The 24,389-nt window shown below is 32.2% G+C and overlaps 1 protein-coding gene across 1 annotated transcript in view; it reads left to right on the forward strand.

Annotated features, from left to right (window-relative positions):
• The first annotated feature begins 20,114 nt into the window (after positions 1–20,114).
• LOC123714034 (DNA N6-methyl adenine demethylase) overlaps positions 20,115–24,389 on the forward strand; it is a 54,580-nt gene continuing 50,305 nt past the window's right edge. Inside the window, exon 1 of the mRNA XM_045668059.1 lies at positions 20,115–20,176. The gene's annotated coding sequence lies outside the window, so the exon portion shown is untranslated. The remainder of the gene's footprint in view (positions 20,177–24,389) is intronic.

Consider the following 24,389-nt stretch of genomic DNA (forward strand, 5'->3'; position numbering starts at 1 on the left):
CTTTATCATTTTTTATTATCGTGTAAAATTGTTACATGCAAACTAATGTTTACTTGATTGAACCAAGGTTATACTGTGCCTGAAACACCAAGCAGGCAGCTGTAGGCGTCATCAGAAGTAATATTTTAAAAATACTATTATGTCCATTTCAAGCCACGCCCATTTCAAGAAGCTTTTGAATTTTTGAATTTAGAACCCAGACCTTTCTATTATATGCAACATGATCTTAATACGTTCACAGATTGTCAATAGCAATAATTACGATAATGACATAACTACGTAATATGAGACAGACGGGAACATTAAATTTATGATTTAGCTCCGGTACCTAACTTCCGTTCAAACAGTAACGCTATACGGGACACCTTTATTTGATTTATGCCACTTTTTACTTTAAACTCCATGAGAACTGGCGACATGTTTGAAATACGAGTTTAGGGATTTGGAGAATTGGTGCCCATGGTATATATAATGTTACAAACATAAATGATTATAATACTTATGAATAACTCTGTTGTTCATGATAAAATTAGATAATAATTTCTAACATCAAAGAATTTAATATTTTGTTTTACCACCATAAAAAACAAATTATATACAATAACTTCAAAAGCCTCATTTCCATTGCCTCGTTTTATTCCGATTAAATAATTACTGTCATTTGTTATTTTTCATAGTTATATTCTGCACAAAGCGAGCTTACCCAGAAGCCAGTCAACCGTCACCACAGGCTATAAATAACAATGATGTTTAAATGACAGATAGTATTTAGCAGACTTTCACATCGGAATAAAAACAGATGCAATTAAAATTTATATAATGGGTTAATTTGACACGCATATGCTATCCGAACGTAGTTTTATAACAGTTTTTTAACAACTTTTGAATCTAAAAGTAAAGTCTAAAATCTTATATGACGTCAGGTAATTTATTTAACATAAAAACTTAAGTAATATCTCTTACTTTTTATATTTATTGAATGCTACTAAATAATTGATAATTATTAAGCACAGAGAGTCATTTAGTATGTTATATACTTATTTTTTATATTAACGACTAATTTTTATTAAAACATACGTAAATGAAATATATAAACAATATTTAGTATATGCTACAGTATTCGTATTTGACAGAATATTAACTGAATTTTTTAATATTTAAATCATACAATAATATTTTGTATGCTATAAATGAAAAATTATTAAAAATCTAAAACCTGTCGATTACAATACGTATTTTAATCCATCATTTGAACTGGCTTGCATTTATTAATTTTTTGACATAATGTCGGCCATTTTGAATTCGAGCAGCTGTTGCATTGAGTTCAATGAACCGTTTTTTATGGTCTTTCCAGGTAGTTCTATGGGTCGATAGAAATTCGGAATAGAATTTAGCTTTTTATACCGCAAGATAATCCTATTGCGATGAATTCCCACATTAAAAATGTTCTATATAAAAAAAGAGTCTTTATGCACTAAGCTAATAGTAATATAAGATACCATCACGTACAAAATAGAAGAAAATTAACCAATTTTTATAATAAAATTGTTACAACGTATTAAAGCTTAATAATTTATCACTGTGTTGGTATTAAAACATGGTAATGTCGATATGATATTTAAAGTTCACACGTCCAACTGTGAGCACTTTCAATTCTAATCGCGTTGTTTCTAGTACGTTCTAGAGACTGACACTGTCATTTCACATTGACAGAAATTAAAAAATACACGAAATCTTAGTGATCTACGTAAAATATAAACTGAATTATAAATATAGTTAGAGTAATTCGTAATTAAATTATCAACAGTGGTTAACTTTATGAAAATAACGTGGCATTGGTAGCACTTACGTATCATATACAAACATTTTATTAAAGATTTGTCCGGCTTCCTCAGAAAAGGACGTCATTTCTCTGAATTCTGTATTATGTAATCTAGTACCATTGACTAAATCAGATTGCACAGATTTAAATAGCGCTCAATGCGTTTAAGTTCTTTGATTTAAAATTAAAAAACAAAACTTTTAACGATTAGGCAACCTAATATAATGCTTTTTTTGAAACAAACACCGAACAGACCGTATCATACAACGCAAACCTATATATAAGCAACCCAAAAACGGACTTTCTTCTTCAGAGAGATTTTTCTCTTCATCTTTACCCACTTTTTTTAAAACAAAACTTTCGTTAAAGATTCAAAACTTTATACATTCACTAATAATCTTAAACAACATCTTCTTAACGTATCTTATGGTGGAACAGATAGTACTCTTGTGCTACAAGATGTGCATAAAATGTAAGAATGTGTCATGTAGAAAAAATGTCAAATACTGTTGATATTGGAAGAGACTAGCTGCCCACGAGCAGTGTTGGCCTAGTGACTTCAGCGTGCGACTCTCATCCCTGAATTCGTAGGGTGTGCACCCATGGATTTTCTTTCTCTATGTGCGCATTTAACATGAGCTCCAACGGTGAACGAAAACATCGTGAGGAAACCGGCTTGCCTTAGACCCAAAAAGTCGACGGCGCGTGTCACGCACAGAAGGCTGATCACCTACTTGCATATTCGATTAAAAAATGATCATGAAACGGATTCAGAAATCTGAGGCCCAGACCTAAAAAGATTGTAGTGCCATTGATTTTTTTAGCTGCCCACGACAGAGGGAATCGTAGTGGATTTTCTTTTGACCTAAATATCATTTTTGGTGTGTACAATATAGTTTTTTTTCTTTCTTTATTTAAGAAAATATTAACACAGATGCAGCCCTTACATATCACTTATAATAATCCAAAGTGAGTACTGATACTAAAACGCGCAAAACAACTGCTACAAATGTCTCTATAGAGTTACAAGTTTATCAGTTGTAGAAAAAAATAGATAATAAAAACGTGCGCACGCGCCGCATCTGCCCCTGCATATGTCCGATCAGCTGCTAAGGATTCACTATTGTACTTATCGATAAATATCTTAACTTGATTTTTCAGTTGAACACAATCTGTTTTCTTTTTGTATTGATAGCAATTCTTTTACATATAAAGTATTTAACAGTTATTATCAATGGGAAACTGAGAAACTATTTAACATTTATATCAAATAAATATATGTTTATTATCAAATGAGATTTTGATTATGTACACCCTACGGCACTGCCTGGATTATGAAACCACTGCTTTTTAAACGTAATAAAAATCGTAATATACATTACTAAATCTGGTAAATCTCTGTACCAAATTGTTAAATACATGATTTTACAACACTATACAATATTATTTTTTCGTGAATTTATTTTCTCTTTTGCTGGACCTTACGCTTCATTAAAAAGAGTAGTTTCTTGCAAATTCTTGTTTTTGATTTTAGAACTGGAAATAATAATAGCCCCTTTAATTACAAATTATTACAAAAGTAGTGTTAGTACCTATACAGCTTATATTTTTACTTGTTATCCCTATATCCTAGCCTCCTTGAGTAGGTACCGTCAATCGCTACCCCGGTTAAAGTAGCTGGAGGAGTAGTTTTAGAACTGGTAGTAAATTTAAATATAGTGTCATTTAATTGTTTTCAAATTCATGAGTTATCTATATGAATATTTTGAGTTAGCCAATAAGAGATATTGTCTCGTTTAATTTTAAAAAAACAATTCAAATTGTAAAATTTTGACAGATTCTCAATATTTTGACTTTGTTTCAGGTAAGTTAGTCGTTTCAGAATCAACACGCTGTTTGCTGATCAACAAAAAGGTAAAATTATATAGTACGAGTTTTATTTGCAATTTCGGGTGATAAGTCGACAGATTTGTATTTTTAAATAAGTACGAAACGCTACCTCATTTTCAAAATATAAGCATTATTCAGAAATGAACAAATATTTTGAAAAAAAAATACTATAAGTTAATATAATTAAATAACTATAAGTATATATTCAATTTGATTTGAAAATAATGAACACGAAAGCTATAATTATATTATACATACAGGCCGGTACAAGTAAATTTCGTTCATTTGAGTCAAGTTGAGTTTCGTAAAATATAATGAATTATATTTCTTGTAGATTCAACCGCACTGTTTAAGTGAAAATCCTAATATCGGTAGTATTTCAGTATTAACACTTTTATATAGACAAATGCGACCAGGGGATTATTTTGAATCACGTAGAATAAGAAGTGTTAAAAAAATCATTAATGTGTCATTTATATAAAAACATATTATTTAAGCCTAAATACCTAAAGAGAGTGAATCATACCCGTGACATTTACCACCATAGATTTGGAAATTCACGCTCCAATGAGTCAGTAGGGTGGGTAGGGTGTACTAATTACAACTTAGTAATTTACGTTTTATATAGGACCAAGATGGGGTTCACGTTTGCAGATAAATATTTAGATTCGCGGATCTTTGGTACAAATATAAATTTAAAATCACTTCATTATGAGGTATGTTTATTTTCAAATATGTTATATTAGTAGTAGTTAACGTCTTGTTAAAAAGTAGAAGTAAACTTGGTTTACAGACTATCCACAATCAAATGCGAAGAAAATATATTTTCCTTAGAATTTAGGAACACACTGGTAGGTCTTCTTGATTATTAGTAGGTTCTGGCTGTGTACCAATGGACATCCTTTCTATATGCGCATTTAACATAACCTCTAACAGTGAAGTAAATCATCGTAAAGAAAGTTTGCCTTAGACCCAAAAATTCGACTGAGTGTGTCAGACATACATACATACCAACTTGTTCATTGACAAATGATCATGAAACAGATACAGTTTTATTTATTTTTTGATTAAGTGTACATAATAAAAGCATTTATTATGGTTTTTATCAGTGCGTCGACCTCAATTCAATAAAATAGCAACTGCTTGCACAGCTGCCTAAAATTATGAAGCGATTTATTTCTTATTGTATAAAATTCGCAGCTTTGCGCAAGATACAAAAGATACCTACCTGGCCAGGTCTTTGTTTGACAGCGTGTGTCAAATGTCATCAAATCCCTTTCTGTTATAACATTCTCTATTGTGATTGACCTTAAGGTTAATTTGGAATGCAAAGGCATTAGAATTTATTTCTCCTGAGAAAATCTTAGATAATAAATTTAAGCGTCGATAGTTCATTGTAATGGAGCTTGTTCGAATGAAATTGCTTTTGCGACTATCCTAGACAGTTCACAGAAGATATATGTTATATATAATCTATTATATTACAAAATATTTCAGTGTATATACTATTACGTTTTTGGTTACCAATCGTCTTCATCAATCAAATGCGATTTCATGTACGTGTTAAATCTTTTACTATACATTGACATCGTTTTTTTTAATAATACAGAGAGTTCTGGGTACCATTGTTTCCGGGGATTTTTTTCTATCTCTTATATTTTAACTAAAAAGATACATAAATTAATTACTTACGTCTCGCGAGATCCCCGCCTATATCGGTAATATTAATATTTACAACATCGACATCGTTACGAGCGTAGGCTTTTAAAAAGTTATTAATATGTAATAATTATATTATTAAAAAATCATTGCAATTAAGCTAATATCAATAATTGTCTATTTGCATGGGTATGCCTAAGTTACATTACATAAGTATCAAATCAAAGGGATCAATATTCTCAAAAAAGGAAGATAAATTTATATTTACCTACTACCAGTTCCAAAATTAAGAGCGTAGAGAGGGAGAAAAGACCCGCCAAAAATCTTGCAAGGAAATTGTAACGAGGTCCAACCATGCTTCATATGTCAATATTAAAAATATTGCTTGAAAATTCTATGGTATTTTCTGGAGATTGTCCTGTTTAGTTTAGCAGGTAGCAATTGTTTAATTCACCAATACATAAAAGCCTAGTTTCTTAAATGAATAAATAAAACATGTTTTTAAGCCGTACTAAACGCAAGCCTTTACAAAAAACAAAAGAGTGCAAACAGTGGAGGCAAGATGGCGCGCGTCCGGCCACTACTTCCGTGCCTCCATCCGCTCGTAATTCGACTCCTGCGCAGCCTGCAATCGTACCTCAATTACGTAAAATTCAAAACTTCTTAAAATTGGTAGTAAATGTGTTCAAAGGAACCGAATACCAGCATTGCTACTTCTCATAAATGTTTCCAACCCAACTAATTTGTATTAAAGTTTTTTTCACCATTTTTAAAGTCTTGAAATCTGTTTTGATATGTATAATTAAAAAGTATACAATATCTTTTTTGTTATATGCAAATTGGAATGAAAACAGAAAGTGTTTGGATGAACTATCTATATTTTTCATACTAATACAAAACCGTTTCGTAACTCAAACTGCGTTCTTTCGTCCGTCGTTGGGACTTAAATCAATGGATCACAGGATCACTTCACAATTGCGGAAATCCGGCTTATTTCCGTTCTAATTGTAACTCAACTCCTGCGCAGCCTTTAAGTTTAAAGCTGTTAAAAGGAATGAATATGTTAGATTAAATATAACCTTCAAATATATGACATTAATACGATTAAGTGTCATAGTTATATAATCAAGATTTTTTTAGACCACGAAAGTAGGAAAAACATTCCTAGTCCCTGTAGCATGCTGACACGCCAAGCGATATTAAGTAGAGAAAAACAGTGTTGATACAAAAAAAATAAAATAAAATAAAAAGCTACAAAAATATTTATTTAACAAAACACTTAAAATTAATTATTGAGTACAATTTTTATTTTAGTTCTATATAATCAGCCAATCATATATTGTCCTATTCAGAAACAGTAAAAAAAAGTAAATGATTTTTGTACACAAAATTCATTGATAAATTCTGCGACCTCGGTGAACAATGATGAATTGAATAAATTTGTAAATGTTATCAAAAACTGCTGAATCTATTAAGATAAACTCAAGGTTTCTGGCAATTCACTGTTTAATCGTATAATTAGTTGTATATACTTGAAAACAAAAATAAAAAAAACATTGACAAAATAAAAATCCCTATGATCTATTCTATTAACAATTTTCATTGTAAATACTAGAACACAACGCTAACATATTTTACTAAACCAATTTGAAGCTCCTTCAAGAAAAGTGCGTACCAATTCTTAAAAGGCCGGCAACGCACTCGGCGGTGTTATTTAATGTTGAGGTGAGGTTCTTTAAAAAAACCTTACAACCAAATCAATTTCATTAAAACAGTAATTAGTAATGTTTCGTCAGCAAGAATTATTCACGTATTATATTTGTATTAATTTACAAATTTATTTTAAATTACGGAGTTACGACTGAATAATTTTATAAATATCGCGTAGATTGTTTACAGTTTTACAACAGATAAAAACAAAGAAGCAATAGCAATGTAATAAAAATAAATAATCATTAGGAAAAAGCACACAAATCCAAGTTAGTTAAAGGACGTAAAACATTAAATTAAAAAGTTATATTAAACCATGTATGTAATAATGTTAGTATGAAAATGTTTTCTAAGATAAATGCAAAATTTAAGCTAGAAAAATTAACCGATCTCCAGGTAAAAATTACCAAGTCGTAAATACAAGGCTTCAGGGAAGAAACATCACTTTCAATTTTAACATTCACGAGCGGAATTATAAAAGTCCTAAACGTACGAAAAATTATTCGAGTCGCGTCCCTTCAAGTCGATAGTGGGGTGAGTGGTAGAGCGATATCTTTTATTTCTTTCACACCTTAGACGATGACACTTCCGAGAATCGTCTGAGCTTTCGAGAGGCACGTAGCGAAATGCCCCACACATTGTACCGTTACTTTACAACCGAAAACCACTATTTTTTTTTAATTTTTATGAATCGATAGTTGTTAGCAATAACAGCAACTAGTTTTGTATTGTTATATCTTATTGCTGGCCTCCTTGATCGTACCAAGATCGCGTGAGAACTGGCAACAATGTTCGAATGACTACGCCACGGTAGTGTTGTTTTGTAATTGATTCAATTGATTCATCGAAACTTTAAAATGAATGAAATATTTTACGTACAATCGGCATTAACATTAAAAATAGAAATATCGGTTTGTACAAACTAACCACCCACCCCCTTCAAATGTCGACGAACGGGGACTTGTGCCGCGCGACGTTGCCAAAACGGAAAGTGAAATTTCGTCACACTCTCCCTCTCATTCACGCACACAGTCAAACTATGTATACACTACCATTTCGCTGTGTGCCCGTAATTCGGCAGACGGACTGCGTTGGTGTGCGTTTGTTTTGATGAATACGCGCGTGTGTGTGCGTTGAATTCGTAAGTGCGTTGCAGTGTACTTATGTTGAAGCTTCCGCGTTCGATCGACTTGAGTCCCGACTGCGTAGGAACAATTAAAGTTATCGGAGTGAACAAAAATGGTTGATTCTTTTCTTAGTTAACGAGAATTCTCGCTTCTAATGAGTCCCTGTCTTAATCTACAGGGAGTTTTCTACGAATTATTAGACGGGCTATCTGTATTCCACAGACGACAATTAACTTATCTTATGGGTTACGATTTTAATTAAGGAAACCGTAATAAGGAATATTCTTTTAGAATTTCAGAGATTCTAATTGAAAGCTTGCCATTCAACTTTATATATTCACATAATAATTATAAAAAAACATAGTTTGAGAAATTTTTGAAATATTTATATATTTATCTCTCATCTCATCTGTTATCAACCGAAGTCGAAAACACTACACAATGTCATATTAATATCTAACAAATACCTTTAATTATATATTTCTTTAACATACAGTTTAAGTATCTCGTTGAATTTAAATAGTGTTAAATAATAAAAAAAAACAAATCTTACTTTATTCTACGTAAACTGTAGAAGAAAACCAGTTTTTTTTGATAGTACAGCTGTTATATACAGTTTCTAAACAATAATTCATCCAACGATAGTGAAATAAAGCTGTTAACCTTCGTCCTGATTGCGTTTGAGAGCACAGCGCGAGGCGCGAAAATCCGATAACTTTGACCCCCGCCCGCCCCAAGCCGCCCGCCTTTAATGGTATAAAAAATCAATTTCCCGCCCAAATTACGTCGACTCGACAAATTGTGAACGCGTCTAGTTTATAATCGAATACTTTGCCTTAATATATTTATGTTTGTTAAGAAGATGTGTAACCCAACGCTTTATTAAAACTTTATTAGTTAAGTTAACATTTAGTAAATATCTAAACTTAAATAAATGTTCTTATTCTTGAACAAAATTTTATGAAACCCCCGAATAATCATAAAATTTACAAATATTTAAATGTTTTACAGAACAAATTTTTTTTTTAGTATAGCATAGCTGTAAATTTAAATCGAAATACGAATTCAATATCAAGATTCTTCTTCAACTTCTACAGATACTTCGAGAGCCAAACTATTCCATTTGACAATCAATAAAACCTCCATGGAGAATTTACAACTCCACTTCGTATGACATCATCAATTATCTGTATATATATAGCACGTATAGCCGAATTCGTAGCGTACACTGCGTTAGTCCGGGTGACCTTGGTGCGAGGGTGAAAGTCCCTCCCCACTCCCCCCGCACCTGTCTTCCGTGTCTATTTCAGCCAACATAGGCATTGTTTCGCTGGCTACCTGTAATTATAAAGAAGCCTTTCAAGTATATTTTGTATATAAAATATAGGGTCGTAAAAATGACGGAAAAAATATTTTTTTCTGATTGAACTATACGACATAGTAATAATTAATACCGCATATAAAAAGTGTAAGAGGTATGTTACAGTTGAGTAATTATTCTCAATTACTAATTTACACTTGACAATTGTTCCGAAAGTGCTGTATTGTGTTTATTATATTTAAATAATTAAAAACGTAATTTGGGCAAAATACATTCTAATATATAAAAAAAAATTGTGCGTGTACTAGTGTACACACGTAAGAAGTGAAACTTCGTAATGACCTTATTTTTCAAAAAAATATCTATTATATGCAACTTTACAGAAATTGGTTAAAAATTTAATTAGATAAAGTTTAACAAAATGCTTTTATTATCATAGACATGAATACAAACAATACAATTATTTAATTTTACCCTATTACTACTAAGATATTACAGAATTTCATTAATTGTATTAGAATTATTACTATCATTCTTATCGTTATTATATATTTTTGTTATTAATGGCTTCGAATCTCTTCTAATCAACCGCGGTAGGGACAACAAAAATATGGCACATAACGGAAAAATGTGACGGTAATTTTTTTTCCAACGCCGCTAGAGAAGTTTCACTTCAATAAAATAGTACGACTGTTATTAGTAAATTAACGCACAATGGACCTAATGAGAGTCTTAGTTCGGAAACTGAAGAGATTCGAGAAAAGGCTACACAGGGATGTGAACATGTTATTAAGAGCAACATCTAAATCTAATCTATCTTGAATAGAAAAGATTTGTATGTTTCAAAAACTATTTTACCCTTAACATAGGCTATATTTATTTCCAAAATACAGTTAAAGTCTAGCCGTGCAAAGCCTGAACCTGAGCCTAGTCTATAAATATAAAACTAATTAAAAGTTTAAAAGAACAATTCGTTATTCTTAGTCTCGCATTATAGACGGTACGTGAGTGCGCTACCCAAGTTCATTAATACTAAAAGCTACGGCTAGATATCACTTTTATTCGGAGAAAACTTAAGAATTTGCCGATAAAAAGAGAAATAAACCTTATGTAACAAATGCTTGCTATTGCCTTTTCTTGGAATCCGATCATATCTAATAAACTACTTAAGAGTAGTTTGGAGGGTGTCCAAACAGTACCTGCTCTCAAAAGAAATAGTTTCGTTATCAGCTAAATTACGATTAACCATGACCTGGATATTTTAAATAGTACCTCATTACAATTAAAATGAGTACGATGCCATTGTCAACGTGTTCGAAATTCGAATCTGACACCTGCAGCCATGACCTTGAGCGCAGATAAGCATTAATCTCGATAACGTACGGCTACAGACGTGCGCCAGACGAATCCCCTCGCAGGGACCACTGTGTCCGGAAATTCATAAGCCCGAGGGACGGGAAGCCGACTTCGTAATGTCTAAGGAGGCTGTTTGTCAACGACCTCCTTTATGATAATTTTATAAGAATCACCTGTGTCGTTACAGAAATAGGGCAATTTTTTGGCAGACTTATTCATTATAGCTATATCATACAAAACCCTATAATATACAACCCTTTGCCATATCATTTGATGAATTACTTTACAATACTTTGGTTTTCGTGATTGGACATTTATTGGACAAGAAATTGTTGCACGACTGACACGAGGAATTTAAAATGTAATTATTAAAATAGCGTGAAAAAGAATTTAATTTGCGTTAATGAAGCTTTTCTTAATAGAGTATAAAACGTAATTCAAACTTAAATTATGGTTAGGGCTTGAGATTCGAATAGCAATACGTCTTCTAATCTATACTATGAAAGTGACATTGATGGTAAATTTTAAAAATTGAACATTCACGAAAAACAAAAGAAGATCCTGCAAAGCCTAACAAGCTATAAACTCAATGAGACCGTAAAAATAAACACCCAAACATTGCGGTTCTGACCTTAGGGTTCGGTATTATAGCTTGGATCTTATGGGTCGGGCTAGACACTTCGGAGACGGACCGCCTACACAATTGATTTGCCTTATGAGATTGAACTTCCGCAATTTTACAATGCGATAATACAATTTACGTTTAGTTGAAACATAAGCTAGCTTATAAATTTTAAATTAGTCGTAAGCGGGGACAATTATGGTCTTTATTTTTCATCAGTATAATATAATACTTGCAAACGTTTATATACAAACGTACATGATACTTAAAAGTACTATTAATAAATGGTTTTCTACAGCTAAGATCTTTACAGTAGTTTGAAACACAGAAACTATGATTAAAATTATCACGCGTAAAATGTAAATAACAGTTGCACTTGAGCAAAGTGTGCGACACTTTTCATTTGCAATCGGAATGCAAGCTCGTATACACTCCACTAGTCTGCGATTTTTTGGCGTTTTAATGGTGTTTTAAGAGGTTCTTTTGTCTATTATACTATGAAATAAAGGTTTTTGTTTTGGAGACACTATGTAGCAAATAATTAAAACAACAAGTGTAATGTAGTATGCGTTGGAAAGTTTATTTATATTTAAAGTCTAGCTTATTAAGAATTTATTTTATTAGAAATTATTTAAAACAGAGCAGTGTTGGCCTAGTGGCTTCAGCGTGCGACTTTCATCCCTGAGGTCGTAGGTTCGATCCCCAGCTGTGCACCAATGGACTTTCTTTTTATGTGCGCATTTAACATTAGCCCAAACGGTGAAGAAAAACATCGTGAGGAAACCGGCTTACCCTAGACCCAAAAAGTCGACGGCGTGCGTCAAGCACAGAAGGCTGATCACCTACTTGCCTTTTCGATTAAGATACAGAAATCTGAGGCCCAGACCTAAAAAGGTTGTAGCGCCATTGATTTATTTAGAATTTTTTTTTATTTAAGAATTTACAGAGTCTATACATTATCCCCAACCAACTACCACATATATTTCAACGTGTTGTAGAAATATAATATGTAACCAATTAGGATCAGTGCTTGAACCATATAAAAAAACCAATGACGCTACATCGTTATAGGGTTGGGGCTCAGATTTCTGTATCTGTTTCATGATTATTTGTGTGTGTGGGTGCCGTAGAGACTGTTTTGATAATATTTAATTCAGACACATATAAATGAATTTCTTAGGAATTATATTACTTTAGGTATTTTAATTACAAAAGACATCAAAAATGATCTATCTTGATGTTGATAATAGATGTTACAATTGTTTCTCTTTTCCCCTTAACAAGTCTAATAAAGATTACGATTGTGAAACGTTGGCTTTTATGGCTTGAAAAGCTTTACGCTCATAGGTCAACAGTCCAGATCGTGGATATAATCTGGAATAGAGCCTGCGTTATAATACAATTTGTTAAAAACTGTCGTACGTCACTGATAAGATTTTCAGCGATACACTTACGTTCGCACTTACCCCTAATAAAATCCTCACACGACACCCCTTATCAGTAAGTTCAAGGGCATCACTGACCTTTCCGAGGTCCGTTGGCCGGATATTTTTGTGAACGACGCACTCCCGCCCCTGGGACCAGGGGTTTTCTTACGACCTATTTACTTCGACTGAAACACAGAATACATTCGAGATCATTTTAAAATTATGTAAATTATATATTAGCTGTATAATTAAATCAATGACTACTGTCTAATCATCTTTATAAGGTTCAAATCAGTTGTTTCATTTTTATATCCTGTGATATAATATATAATTAATCAGAATACAGTATACCCGCTGATAAAAAAGTACTTATACAACTCTTGTTCGAAATACATAATTTAAATTTAATAATTTTTGATCAATCCCAAATATTTATCCCCGACAGTCACATTCATTAGTTGAGTCATTGTTGAGATTTACTCGGGTTACGTTAGACACATTTTTATTTTGATATATACTTTTTGTTAATTATAATTAATAATAGTTACGTCCACTATTTAGAATTTTATAGTGAGTGTTTAGTGCGTTTTTTGAGAACTATCGTGAGGCAAGGTATTAGCATGAGTCGAACCTCTCTTTGTTCCCAAACTAATAGAATTTCTCCAAATCCTTACGGCTGATAATATTGTGTAAGAAGATATTGTAACGAGGTATGTACTCAGGACTTATTAATCTAGTATGAGATTGTGTATCGACGACCACCAAACCGTTCCTTGTGGTACAACCCTCGTTAGCAGTGATAGCAGAGTGACTTCGGTGTCGACCCTCATCCCTGAGGTTCCTGGGTCCTATTTAACTAGGTTCAATCCTTGCCTGTACCAATGGACTTTCTTTCTATATTATATTATACTATTCTTGCATTCGCACAAACCATAAACCCAATCAGTCGACGGTGTGTTGCTTGTAATCTGATCAACTACTTGCCTATTTCATTGACATATGATGTTGAAACAGAAACAGAATCTGATGCTCTGAACTAAAAAGTTTGTAGCGCCACTGATTTATTTTATTTATCTTATGTAAAGCAGATGATTTCATTTATTTATTTCATAGTGTACGTTGGTAACGTAAGATTGGTGCGTAATTTTAAATAATAAAAAACATTATACACATCTCCGATCCCCCAATAATAAATGAATCCTATCAAACTATAAATACAAGCTATTTTCAATCAATTATTAGTTAATTCAGATATTTACATAGTACTTAAACGATTAATATTACCTATAGCTGAAGACTTCGTTTGCTTGGTTGTTATTAAAAAGTATTTTATGTGACCGTGGAACAGAAATTCGTAACAATTCCTTCGTCCACCGAAGTGTCAACATTACAAATAATACTTAAAACAAAAATAACTACAAGAATTAATTACTATTTCTTTCTTTCGCGCTGAAACATTTGGCTATGTTACGAACGTATAAATCCGCGAGGCACCGCGGATATCTACCTAACACGAGCACTAAATCCTGTCATTGAATTAATACAGACGTTTCAATTTTTATTAACATGTCAATTACTCTTTATTCGCTAAATGCGCGGATGTTGTGAGTAATATGTTTAGTGTATTGTAACGCAACTGAATCACAGTTCACGCGAAATACGTATTTAGGACTGTGTGTTACATTGTTTACGACAAAAATAATCTCACTCCGAGCGTTTTGTTTAATACTATTAATCACTTTTCAACAAGATTTTGTCTTTTGTGTTATTATTATTTTTTATACTCTCTCTTTTTACTTGTATAGCCGAACTAAATTAATAAATATTCATTATCGGACGTCAAGGCAGAATACAAAGGAGAAATATAGAAGTAATTTTTTTAAGGCAGTTTTTGCCGCGCTCCACCACTATGTGTAGCAAGCTGCTCACTGAATTTTTCGAACCAAATCGGCTTAGAGTCCTAGAAGAAAAGAGCGTACCAATTCTTAAAAGGCCGGCAACGCACTTGCGAGCCTTTTGGCAATGAGGACACCCCACTTAACATCACGCGAGCCGTTGCCCGTTTGCCTCCTATAACATAAAAATATTAAATAATAATAATAATATCCTTACAGATAAATAGTTTAGATCGTAGCGTTTTTCCAGCTTGCAGACAAGGTTACCACATGGAAAATAAAACAATTTTGCTAGTAACATGCGTCAGCGTCGCGTCACGTAGTATCCTGCGCAGGCGCGGCGGAAGGACCATAATTTGTCGAATTAAGCGCATTGGTGCACAGATTTACTGTCGAGTGGACGTTTGAAGGATGTCAATGATTTTCGCGGATCACTCTTGGGAAATATCTAATGAGTTGAGAGGTCGTTAGAAGAGCTCGCTGGGAGGATGTTTTTCTTGTATAATCGACGTTCCAGATTATATATAGTATACATACCTTCATTCTGAGATAGTAATAAGAAATTTAAGTCTTTTTTCGATCAGATGGAAAAACAATTGTTAAACTTGATAGGTTTAAATCGACATTTAGAAAACTTTTCGCTTACTAAACAATAATATTACAGAGGGAATGTGTGTGGCTGCGAGTGTGTATTTGGACGTATTTGTTTAACTGATAAGTGTGTATTACAAAATCGGCTTGAGTCGATTGATATTCAATGTTAGTGTTCTAAGAATATCTTTTTTGATGACAAAGCACTACTATATCTTTAAATAATAGTATTTTTTATAATTTCATTTTAGATCAGCGGAATTAATAAAGAGTAGCCAACAGAGAGGTACAGAAATAAATTCTTTACCATAAATATTTTTGTTAATCGTTTTTCCTACACTAATAGTTATCCTAGTTCAGGTGAAGCTTAAAATTTCGGAATATTTTTGGTAAATGAAATTTAGATTAAACAAATGCTAGTGTAATGCGACGTCAAACGTTACAGTGATTGCAATAAATTGGTCTTCCGTTAGTATAAAAAGCCATGTCCTCGCCGCGTTAAACAATAGCCAATTGCCGTCAATTCAATAGCATTGAATATTTACTTAAAGAAAAGCCGAAGTATTTCACAGGCATGCGGCAAACATACACCCAATATTACAATAATTAAACTGTAAGGACGGTTATTGAAATTTGACACAAACATATTACGTTGTTACTTTCTTTAAACATACTATGTTACTTAAGAAGAATTAATATTTTTTGTCCATTCTCATGTTTGGCATAAAAAAAATAAAGAATGGTTTTTTTCACATTTGAAACGTTTCTATACCCAGACGAGACTAGTAATTTTTAGCTAAGTAATACTTACTTTTTAAAATAAAATCTTTCAGCCAAATATTCTATATTTAAGGTTATATATATTCTTACCCTTGATATCCCATACTTTTGGAACGCTCTGTATAAATCGAGACCTAAGTAACTTTTAAAAAAATAAATTGGACTAGATGTACGGTAGGCCCTCTGAACCGTATTATTTCTTTAGTAACAACGCGAATTAATCAATTGTATTCATAAATTAACGAGTGTATAACAGTTTTTATGTGTAATATTAGTGGTCCCTTACAATGAAGTTTTTACGCATTTTATTAAAGTTTACCACATCATACATAATACTATATCTACCGTATATGTTACATACTGTTTTATCTAGAATGTATGGCAATTTAGATAAACATAAAAGTTACAAAAAACAACAGTAAAATATATACAAGATAAAATTAAAATACCAGAATTTATTGTAAAGCAGAAAAAAATTGCGGATTAGGTACGAGATAGGCACTTAAGAATGCTTTTTTTAAAATTGATCAGTTGTCTAATATATCCAGCTCCAAATAAGTACTGTCACAATCGCGACGAATTTGATGTGCCTGAACGGGTAGATAATTTAATGCATTATTAATATTAAAGAAAACAGCAGTTTCAAAAAACTTCCGTGCCTTCCGAATTTTCCAATGTATATGTGACTTGAAACAATGATGCTAAGAACAAACAGAATTATGTCTTCTTGTTAGACATAAATAAGAGTTTTTTAAATTTCTCCAATTTGGTAGCTTTGGATAATGACTAAAGATAAAACGCCTACCAAGGTAGTAAAGGCCTATAAATGAGTTAATTGTATTAGAGTAGATTTACCACAGTACCACTGACTTTTCTTTCATGTGGTTAAAGATCTAGATAATATTGTTGTCACTTCAACACCTTTCCTTTAAGGTTTCAGATTTCGATCAAACCTAGTGCATCCAAGGTACCCATGACTGCGCTTAGACACTTAGTCATTTCTTAAAATAATCTATCTTTCCTTTCATACCTTTAAATAAAGTTTAAGGAATTATTTCTAACAATAAAACTACAGAAATAATTTGTCGAATTAGGCGCATTGATGTGCTGTGGACGTTTGAAGGTTGCCAATGATTTTTGCGGATCACTCTTGGGAAATATCTAATGAGTTGAGAGGTCGTTAGAAGAGCTGGTTGGGAGGTCGTTTTCTAATATATAGAAGTAAAAGCTTGGAAAGAGTCTTTATCAAAAGCTGCTCAACATTTCTGTGACATAATAAGTAATTTGAGTATTGATCAGATGAAAATACAAAATGTTCTTTTATATAGAATTATTAATAATATATAAAACATTTAGATTAATTAATTATATTTGTCTATTTATAAAAACTCGCTAAACATAATATTAACGCTTATATATATACGTAGAAAACAAAAAAATGTATGCTATAGTCAATTGTTTATGTACAAATTAGACTTATGCTCTGTTATAAATTATACATACAGCCAGTTATATAGTTCCATATTATTCATAATAATGTGTCCGCATTTATAATACAAGATGGTGGATAATTCGTTTGAACACGCCATAATATTACTAGCTATTGATCCGATGCATTCAACGATTTCTTATCTTTCTGAGCTTAGAAGCTATTAACAATAATATATCAAAGATATCAGATCAAAAAAGTTTACATATAAGTTTTCAAAACTACCCAGAAAACTACACAATAAAAGTCTAATTTTTAATGTTACGACTCATTTGACTATCATAAATATTAGACAATTTTGAAAGATAAGTTTGAGTTATTCTATATTACATTGAGAAAACCTGTTGTATCAACATATATATTTCCAAATGAATCCAATTGCAACGTAACGAGGAGTTTTCTGGGCGATTTGCGCCCCTCGCTAACATCTAACTAAATAATACCTGAGTTCCATGACCTTGGAGGGTGCTGAGACGCCACAAATTACAATAATCACGTCTTCCAATCAATAAACGATAGACTCGCATTTTGCCGAAATTGCGAACTGCGTGATTTCAATCTAACATGGAAATCGTAAAACCAATATTATACGATGAAGATTGTAAATCTATAATATGTAACTTAAACATCTATTTTTACTAAAAAAGTTTAATGTATAATGCATGTCCTATTTAATGGGTTCATATTTGTATTAATTACAATGTTATTCCTTTATATTGTATCGGAGAAATGTCAATTTAAGTTGTAGTTTGTCTTACAGGAACTTTAATACACTGCCACCTCTCGGCGAGTAGATGAATCAAGGCGCCGCAAATAACGGCTTGCAAAATGGCACACCTTATAACAAAACAAAACAAATTCCAATTAACCTCGTTATTTTAACAGTACAGATTAACATTCGAGATTATCTGGCGGCTTTATTATCATCAACGATACGTATCACCTGCCGTCTAACCGATTTTAAATAACTGCCGTTTCCATCCATCATGATACGACAATTCAGCGAATTTCTTAACTGCCGGTGAATAATTATTTGAATTGAGCCATAAAAATTCAGCGTATCAATACACAAAAAACGTTCATTTTAAAGTATTTATAATTTTAGTACAAGTTGGATTTACAATTTAAAGCTTTGTCATTCAAAATGCTCGTTAGAGTTTGTACAATGTTAAGAAACTCATGACTGTGAATTGTAAAAATAAATTCATTAAGACATGGAAGACATCAAATATTCACATTATTTTCATATCATTTTTCTGATGCATAATTTAGCAATCAATGTTGCGTGTAAGACCTGCCCCAATACGAGCTCACGCATCATCTTACTACGTCTACCCACGCTTATGATGACACGTGTTCATAACAATATAAACCCTGATAACTGATTGAATTATACGGAACGTATATAGGAAAAAAACTAAATGACTATGACTGAATAATAGTTTAATTATTAATATTTTATCAACGACATACATTTCTGGACAGTTTTATTATTTCTAGGTATTATCTATTGTAATTAAAAGATAACCGGTTAGCTAACAGCTGGTATGTCTAACCGTCACATAATGTTTATTCATGAAATCATATTATCAAAGATGGACGAAAACTTATTCTGTCAGGTTTATAAGGATAATTACAAACCTCGATTTGAATGAGAATAGATAACGTATGAAAGAGACTGACGTATGTGAGAGAAAAGGATGGTAAGAGAACAAATGTCGTGCGCGCAGCGCGTCTAACAGAAAAACACGAGTAACGAACGCCAGGTGCTACACGATATACCATGTGCGCAGTAACAAAAACTATATTTATTTATAACGAGTCTCCGAGTCTTCAATTTATGTGCTTTTACAAATTTTCGATTAAAAAAACTACATTTTGCCATCAAATTTTACATGATAATATCGTGATTTTTTTACTAATTACAGCCGGTGACATTTTTCCTAAATCAGAATAATTACGCTATATAAAATTTGCGAATGATTATTGTTATGTATATAATATATACATACAAACCGTGATTGATAAAAATCTAAAATTGTGAAACAATATTTCTATACCAGCGCCATCTAGTAAATGCAGAACGCATTTCGTTAGCCCAGTTACACGCCATCTAGGGTCTAATAGTTAAACATCTGACCACGTCGCTGAAACATTGCGTAACTGTTTCACTATTATTTTAACAGATGGCTCTAAAAATAGTTATACAAAATCTGCTCCAACCATTGCACACGTGAATGTTTAAACATGATTTCATTTACTAAAACACTAATCTGTCGCCATCTAACCCAAATCCATTGCATGTTGTCTATTAATTTTCCCTTTTTTGTGTTAACGTTCTCCTTTGTTTTACTTTATTTTGCTTTATGTTAAGTATGTGGTGTGTCTGTGTTGTTGTAGCTTATTTTGGCGCCGGATGGGACCTTGCAGACAGTGAAAAGCGAGTCTCGACGCGGCCGCGGCAGAGGGCGCTCATCTACAACACCTGTGAGTACTTTATTTGTTTTCTTTTCTTTTTGCCCCTTTGAGTTAACATTTAACTTCATCATCATAACAATGACTAATGAACGTGATAATTTAACAACTAAATTACGGCTATCAACGATTTTTTATAATCAATTGTTAATTGCCAATGAGTTAATTGTTTCAGGAAATATTAATTCATTAATTAACCTTTACGTTTAAAAAATATTTACCTATGGCAAATTCTAATAAGAAAGTATTATTGCGATGTTTTTATGACTTAAGACAGTTTTACATAGACTTGTAATGTTTAGAATAAATTTGTTTATTTATATATGGTTTTCATACACTACATTATGATTCGATATCGTAATTTTGGTAGATATTGCAGCGTCCCATTGGAGGTGCGGTCGATTCATAATTTCGAGGTTGTGTAACTCTAACTGCATCAACTCATAAGAATATATTTTTATATATAGAGGTCTAATTAATATTGTCATCCTTCGGTGTTTTTAAAGTTCGGTTCAAAGATACATTTACTTAGTGTTAAAAAATTTAACTTAAGATAAGTTAGTTGTAGTATATTGTGTTATCAAATCATTAGAATATAAGCTACATTCAAATATTAAAATAATAATTATGTAATTAAAATATAATATGTAAATTTTTACTAAAGTTTAAAATTAGAATCGTTAGAAAAACACGTCCGTTACAATTGACTACGAAATCGTCATTTTCATACCAGCTTGAACGTAACAATTAGGTATGTATACGTCCAAATATACGTAATACAACAGCTGGTTGACCGCTATCCAGGTCAGCTGACAAATCATGGAGGTCGCATCTATTAGCGAACGATATAAATCAAACAAAAGGTCACTCTCACTGTCGATAGCCCAATATTAATAAACTCACCTATTTCGTTATTTTTATGACATTTTCAATTGTAACTCATACATTGCGGATTTCAATTGATACATACATGTGTATAACTTGATTATCGTAAGAATACTGTAATGTATTTTAGTTTACACTAAATATAGATTTTGTGGCTTAGTGGTTACGCATAGCATAGCATATTTCGATTTGTAAAGGAATAGTTTCGAGTTGTTAAACAAGGTTGAATGCCTACTCATAATCAGTCATAAAAAAATAAGGGTAGGTATTAACGACAAGCAGCACTGGCGTTCGCCGAAAATGTATTGAACGGCAGTCCTCTTATGGCCTCCTGAATCGTACCCTTACTTTTTATGTACGCTCTCGAACAATCTCTTCGGAAATTAATAACATAAACCTGATGAAGCTGTACTATATGATATGCAACTTCTATATACAATAAAAAAAATTAAAATCAGTGGCCGTACAACCTCTTTAGGTCTGGGTATGTTTTCGTGATCATTTGTCAATGTAATAGGTGATCAGCCTCCTGCCTGACACTCGCCGTGGACTGTTTGGGTCTAAGGCATACGGATTTCCATACGACATTCTCCTTCACCGTTCGAGCGAAGGTTAAATGCCCACATAGGAATCCATTGGTACACAGCCGAGGATCGAAGTAGATAGAAAATGTACACAGCAAAAGCTCTTCAAATATATCAATAAATTTTTAAACTTTCAATAATATCTTATATTTCTGTAATAAATCAAACACGAGTATCGTTCATTGACTTTTTACTTTCAAGTAGAGAAGTCTTAACTTCGAACTTATAATTTTATAGTTATGTAGAAACACATCCCGTCTATACGGAAGTTAAAATACTGCCACAGTATACAATATAGTGTTACAGATACCCCAAAATGTGCATGATCGTAACGTGGACGCGGTTGAAGGAATTATTGTTCCTTCAAAGTTCCTACAACCCTGCTCCCCTATTGCCGGTATTTTTCTTCTTATTTACGCATTATTATTATTTTCCTTGACAACTCAGCTTGGGTTGTTTTGGTGAGCGTAGCTCTGCAGCAGTAGCTGACCCAGTGACGGTCGGAATCACCTGTAAGCAGGATTCAGGATTATGGCATTGTGGTTGGAGTCGATAATTGTATCTGTCGCTACAAATATTATACGTTTAAGTTTTATAATGGGTAGGTTAGTAAACTTAGGTAATATTTTTATGTTATATACTTTAGATTTAAATATATATAACCCGTAAAAGAGCATGTAGTATCCTAATTTCTGTTTCGCTGAAAGCAAGTCCTTTCTCACCCAAAATTCACCTTTAATAATTGATCTCGAGAGTATCTCATCTGAACTTTTATTATGAAAAACAATATGTTTTTGTATGTTGAATGGAACTCTGGATTGATATTAAAAATTCTTTCACCGTCAGAATAGTTGTTTTTCTTGGGGCCAACAGACAGGAGGCTCACTCGATGTTGTGTGATACAGCTCATAGATTCACTGATAGAGGGCTCGCGAGTGCGTTGTCAGCCTTATAATAATACGCTCTTTTCTTGAAGGACCTTAAGTTACGCTACCTTTGAGGCTATATTTATAAATGTCCAGTCGTGCGAGGCCGTGACTAGTCGCTATATATACTTTCGTTACTACAATTCTAAAGACTGTATTCCAAAGAACACAAGTCGGAGCTAACAAGCGAAGTAGAGGTCTGTCGCATACAAGTTTTGCGAAGACTTTCATTTGTCTGGAAAAACTAACTGAACAAATAATTCGGTTCAAAGTTTGAAGGTGCTTTAATAAAACCACAGAAAGCTTGTTAAACGAAAGTTTTGAAATGCAAGACGCTTCAAAACAATTATTTGAAGTACATTATTAATTTATTTAATATAGTAAGTATTATTTATTTATATTTTGTTAACCCATATGGAAACATTAATATAAAAACGCGGTTACATAAGTTTTTAGGCAACAAGCGGCTTTGTCGCCAACATGAGATTTTTTCCAGGCAACCCGAGAATGGAACAATAAATTACTAAGTTACTTACTCAATTGACAAGAATCATTTTTCTATTTGAGAAAAAGGTACAGAAGAAGAAGAAAAAAAATGTTTTTAGTCCAAAATCTGGCATATACGAGGTTCTGATATGAATTAAAATCGAGAAGTTTATGCTTCTGGAAATCTAATCAAAACGAAGGATTATGTAAATAAAAACACTAAAAATAAATTCTAAACTAATATAATTACTCAAATTATTAATTTGTAAATTATAAGCGAGACTACTCCTATGAAAACAGTTAATTAAAATTTTCCTTTAAATACTACAAAACTCCATTCCACAAATAATTCACGACCGAGACATGGATTCCATATGGAAAAGCTATTGCTTTTAATCTAATCTGGTAGGAAAAGTTGAATTATAAAAATATAGTTCAATTATAAAAATATTGGATGATGTAAAGATCGCCACTGAAAATCTAATCTAGATATTAATATGTATAATCAACATGACAATAGTCTTATCATAGATAGACTACACTTAAAAGATCTATTTCAATTATATATTATTAAAGAAAATGAAAACAGTTATGTGAAATTATCCTTTAAGATCCGTTCATTCACAAATATTTCACGCCCAAAATGTGGATTCCATATTTCGTACTGCATTAATTAGTTTCATAAACTAATACCAATTCTAATCCGAGATTTCAATTCGGAAATAAATTGAAATCTAACATAATGAAGACGACATTGCTTGCAGACTTAGGTACTAATTTCGCAGCCATCTTGCGGTTGCTATGGCAACGAGACTGCGCCACCCTACCCACCCCTTGCACTTGCAGAGCTAGACATAGTAACTATGACTAGATGTATGTATATCTCAAATGTATGCACGCCTGATTAGCAAATACCCAATTTCGGCGTCGTAGTTAATTTTTGGTAACATATGCTAACTTTGGGTTCTTAATTGGTTCGGGTTGTACTATTATTTATGAGATACGTTTAATAGATTTTTATAAAATTGTGGTTCGTATTTCTTAACTAAAATTGCGATTATACAAGATTTGATAGCATCTATAATTAGTTTTAATTACACGTTAGAATAAAACAAAACCATATATTACGCAGTTTAATATTCACACTTTAAACTAATAATATCCAAAGAATATGGTTTAGTTATTGAAACTGTTACAAGTTGTAGACAGTTGAATAAGCACAAGTTGTTTTTTTTATCTTTATACAATATTATAAGAAATTGGACTACAATTGAGGTACCGAACAATACAGTGAGAAAATGATGATTTTTATATTGATTTAATTTTCTTTTTATCAATTATTAT

The sequence above is a fragment of the Pieris brassicae genome, chromosome 9 (genome assembly GCF_905147105.1).
Source record: "Pieris brassicae chromosome 9, ilPieBrab1.1, whole genome shotgun sequence".
NCBI lineage: Eukaryota > Metazoa > Arthropoda > Insecta > Lepidoptera > Pieridae > Pieris > Pieris brassicae.